The sequence below is a fragment of the Papaver somniferum genome, unplaced genomic scaffold (assembly GCF_003573695.1).
Source record: "Papaver somniferum cultivar HN1 unplaced genomic scaffold, ASM357369v1 unplaced-scaffold_133, whole genome shotgun sequence".
Taxonomy (NCBI): domain Eukaryota; kingdom Viridiplantae; phylum Streptophyta; class Magnoliopsida; order Ranunculales; family Papaveraceae; genus Papaver; species Papaver somniferum.
Genome location: NW_020622492.1, coordinates 10,996,339 through 11,001,844, shown reverse-complemented (window position 1 = coordinate 11,001,844; position 5,506 = coordinate 10,996,339).

Here is a 5,506-nt window from a genome sequence, read left to right as displayed (position 1 = left end):
TGAGCACTATTGACTGAGTTGATTATTTTATGATCAACTTAGTTATTGCTCCGTAGATCCTCTTATGACGAGCATGACCTATTAAATTGATTACTTCTTGTGGTTAATTTGGTTGTGTATTCCGATTAGATTAATTATGGGTTCTCTTGTAATTAATCTAATTGAGTATTTTTGAGTCTCCATAAGTACAATTATGTTATGCATTTTCGATTAAATTAATCATGGGTTCTCTTGTGGTTAATTTAATTGAGTATTTGGATTCAAATTCATACTTGTATGTGATTTGTTATGTCCAAGAAATCCTTCTTTTCTTTCGAAATTAAGGTCGCTCTTGTTGTTCTTTCGGGAATGACATTTTATGGGGGAGAGTTCTTAATTGAACTCGTGCTTAATTGCCAAATATTTGTGGGGAATGCGGTTGTGGAATATTATAGGGGTTATCTTGTATCTTTAAACTCCTTGATGAATGCATCTAGCTTCGGCTTTATGATTGCATCTAAATAATATGATATGTGCTTTCTTTTGGTCATGAAATATCTCTTTTGGAAATTTCATTAGGATCCCGTTCTTGTACCTTTGCCAATTTTATTGACAAAAAGGGGGAGAATTAATTTGTAGTTCATACTACAAATACATATGGTTTTCGGATCATTATGTAAGGGGGGATGGTTTCCATGTGATATGGAGTATTGACTAAGGGGGAGTGATACATATCACCATAGTATTGTTGTCAAAGTTGTGATACAATTGAACTTTGATGTTGCGTAATGATACTATGACACTGTATAACAATGATCGAGAATTATGTTTTCTCATTATCATAGCTACGGATTTTCAACAACGATGATGCTGAACTTACAACCTTTGGGATCATTAGAGTACTTGGAAGTGAAGAAGATTTCGAGTAATGTTGAAGATTAGACATGTGTAATAGGAGCTACATAAGTTTCTTTATCTTTTTTGTATTCCATATGTATTGATAGTTTTGTCACTAAATTTGACAAAGGAGGAGATTGTTAGAGCATTACTCGGTCGAAATCGCATGCGTTTCTATCTCAAGCATGTTTGTCAATGTTAGTGATCAAAACTATAAGTCTTGATTTCTAGTCTACTATAGCTAAGTCTCGGACTAGGATACAAAGTGTAGTTGAGCTCAAGAACTCCATAGCGGATCATCATACAAGACGAAGAACTACTCAAGGAACTGGTGGAACTTCATCGAAAAAAGATATGTGGAGACTTCAACTTATCTATCACTCAAAATTCTATCTACTCTATCTCCTATATTGAGACAAAAGTCGTTTTGCTATATAGATTTGGTATTTCGATCCGAGTTTAACTCGCTTATCTATTTCTCGAAATATGTGTTGGTAAGCTTTCGCTTTAGCCAAGTTCATCTTTACCTAGTGACGAAATTCATGTTATGTTTCAATCACCTTGAAAATTGCTCTGATGAAAAATGGTTTGTGAATAACAACTATATAACGTCCTCTAAGAATGTTTCAATGATTGAAATGAGAGTTTTGATTATGGTGAAGAAGAATATGGTTGATATGAAAATGCTCATATGGCTAACCATTTGGTTAACTATTGTTGAACCAACAAATGTACATATTTGGGGTACGGTTACACAAACCTAGAAACATGCATTTCATTTGTGTGTAACAAGCTAGGTTTTCGATCTATTGGTTGAAAGTTATTAGCTTGAATCTAATCAGGTTTTCATCTAACGGTGAATATTGAATGATTTGTTACCAAGCTAACATTGATTGCAAACCCAGATTTGAAAGACTATATAAGGGAGAACTCTAGCAACTGGGAAACCTAATCCCCACACCTTACGTGTGATACTAGTTGTGTAAGCTAGAGTCGATTCTCCTTTAAATTTTGGTTTCTTCTTCTAAACCAGGTTAACGACTTAAATACTTCATTGGGATTGTGAAGCCAGACCGATACTACTTTCCCGTAGTTGTGTGATCTGATCTTGCATATTCTATCGTACGAGTACAATCGCAGAGATTGGCTAGAGATTGATATCTCCGATAGGCAAGATATAAAAATAGTCACAAACATCTTCGTCTCATCGTTTTTGATTCCACAATATCTTCTTTCGCCGCGTCGATTAAGATTATTGTGAGGTGATTGATAATACTAGGCTGTTCTTCGGGAATATAAGTCCCGGTTATCAACTGGTTCATGTTCACCTTGATTTATCAAAAGACGGAACAAAACTTGTAGGTATATCTGTGGGAGACATATTTATCTATCATTATAGACTTTTCTGTGTGATACAGATTTGTTTATTAAAGTTTTCGACTTTGGGTCATAGCAACTCTTAGTTGTGGGTGAGATCCGCTAAGGGAATCAAGTGTGTAGCATCCTGCTGGGATCAAAGACGTAGTAGCATAATTGTACCTTGGATCAGTGTGAGATTGATTGGGGTTCAACTACAGTCCAGACCGAAGTTAGTTTGTAGTAGGCTAGTGCCTGTAGCGGCTTAATACAATGTGTGTTCAATCTGGACTAGATCCCGGGGTTTCTGCATTTGCGGTTTCCTCGTTAACAAAATTCTGGTGTCTGTATTATTTCTATTTCCGCATTATATTTTTTATCTTTATAATTTAAATATCACAGGTTGTGCGTTAGGTTCAATCAATTAGAATATTCGACTTTTTGGTTGTTGATTTAAATTGATTGACACTTGGATATTGGTCTTTGGTACCATCCAAGTTATCTCTCTAGTATTTGATAAAGACACGCAGATTTCTATTTGCTTGAGTATATATCAAATTGAGAGATTTAGATATAAAATCTTTGATATACTTTTTATCTAGATTGAGTCTGACTATCTAGTTGATTCTCTAGAAAGTAAATTGGAGTTTGTCTATACAGATCGCTAAGCGAAATATTGGGTGTGGTTGTTGTACCCCCGCCTTTTCAAGCACATATAGTGTGTTCGCACATTAGTGTATAAATCCATAAACCGGAAGCCAAGAGTATGTATATATGTGTATACGAAATTGGTGAAGGAGACGGGTTAAGTATGCGTACCCGTACACGTACTGGTGGAAGTTCTCGAACCGAGAATTTCTGCCGAGTTTGGTTTTTGACAAACTCTTAACTAGTCACCTTAAGTATGCGTACCCGTACACATACTGGTGGAAGTTTTCGAACCAAAAATTTATGCTGAGCTTGGAAACTTTACAAACTCAAAACCGGTTGCTACCCGTACGCATACTTAAGCCGGTTACTTTGTTAAATCGGTCAGTTCATGGACTTAAACATTTAAATCATAAGGAATGCAATCTTTGCAAACCGTGGCTATAATGTCCATGATTTATTCAAGTGAATCAAACGGATTTGGTTTCAATTGTGTTTTTTAAAACAATTGAACAACTCTTTAACTAGTTTCATTTGAACTAGTTATGGTTAAGATGAATAAGGTTGATATGAGAGTAATCATATGGCTAACCTCGATTAACTATTTGTGAACCAACCTGGTATACACGTTTAAGTATGGTTACATAAACCTAAATGAGGGTACATTTAATTTGCGTGTAACAATCTAAGTTCGATCTAACGGTTGAAAGATATTAGCTTGGTTGGATCAAGTTTTTCATCTAACGATGATTATTGAATGCTTTGTTACCAATGTAACTTGGATTGCAAACCCTGATTTGAAAACTATATAAAGGACAACTCTATAAACTGGGAAACCTAATCCCCACACCTCTGGTGTGTTACTAGTTGCATAACTAGAGTCGATTCTCCTTTAACCTTAGGTTTCTTCTCGAAACCCTGTAGGTTAACGCTTGAAGACTTCATTGGGATTGTGAAGCCAGACCCAACTATTATCTTTGTAGTTGCGTGATCTGATCTTGTTGTTTCTATCGTGTTGATTGCAATTGAAATAATTGGCTCGAGATTTTATATCTCCGATAGGAAAGATATAAAATTAATTACAAATAAACCTAGTCTCATCGTTTGTGATTCCACAATAACTTGTTTCGCTAGTCGATTAAGTTTATTGTGAGGTGATTGATAATAATAGGCTGTTCTTTGGGAATATAAGTCTGGTCTATCAATTGGTTCCTGTTTACCTTGATTTATCAAAAGACCGAAAAAAAACTCTTGGGGATTTTTGTGGGAGACATATTTATTCAATCATATAGACTTTTTTGTGTGTGACAGATTTGTCTATCAAGTCTTCGACTTTGGGTCGTAGCAACTCTTGGTTGTGGGTGAGATCAGCTAAGGGAATCAAGTGCGTAATATCTTACTGGGATCAGAGATGTAAGGATCTCAACTGTACCTTGAATCAGTGTGAGATTGATTAGGGTTAAACTACAGTCCTATTCGAAGTTAATTGGTAGTAGGCTAGTGTCTGTAGCGGCATAATACATTGTGGTGTTCAATCCGGACTAGGTCCCAGGGTTTTTCTGCATTTGCAGTTTCCTCGTTAACAAAATTCTGGTGTTTGTGTTATTTCTTTTCCGCATTATATTTTGTTATATAATTGAAATATTATAGTGCGTTAAGATCAATCAATTAGAATATCCAACCATTGGTTGTTGATTTTACATTGATTGACACTTGAACATTGGTCTTTGGTACCGTTCAAGTAACTCCTCTTATATTCAATCAGGCTCGCAGATTTCTATTTGCTGATTGCGGATTAAATCAAGAGTTAGAGATATTAAACTCTTTGATATACTTTATTCTAGATTGAGTCTGACTGTCTAGTTGATTCTATAGAAAGTGTATTGGAGTAAGTCCTCTCAGATTGCCAAACGAATTGTTGGGTGTGGTTGTTTGACCCCTGCATTTTCAACTGGTATCAGAGCAGGAAAACACATTAAAGACCTAATAAGTCTGTGTTTGTAGCAATCTGATATGGACAATAGTGCTATCTCAATAATTGCACCACCAGATCCAGGGATTCCAGAATTCTCTTCCATGACTGATTTAATAAAATCTGTAGAAGAAATTCTATCCAAACCTCCACCATGTTTAAAATCCCTTGAATTTGCTTTAGGGCTTGAAAAGAAACTTGAAAGCTTATCTCTTGATGTTGAGTTATACCTCCGGAAAGAACAAGAATCTCTTGACAAGCTAAATTAAGTTATGAGGAATAATAGTCATGTTGTAGTCGACATTGATTTACTAATCAATGAGAGTAATGCTCCTCCTCTGCGTAATTCATTTAATTGTAACAAACTAAATGAATTACAAGAAGAGTTTAAATCTCAGTCATATGAGTATATTACTTCAAAGCATGAATCGATTCATTGCTCAATTCCTGATACTTCCTATAAAGATAGTGTATTGTCTTCTTTTATGAAGAAGTTAGGACGTCTCTTTTTATGAAAAGAGTTTCCATTCGCAGTACTAAAAACTATCTGCAGAAACTGTTTTTATAAGTTGGAAAACAAGAAATCAGAAATACAAATCTTTTTGGGTTCTCTTGAAGTTCTTTGATAGACTTATAAAAACAGTTCCTTGGGTG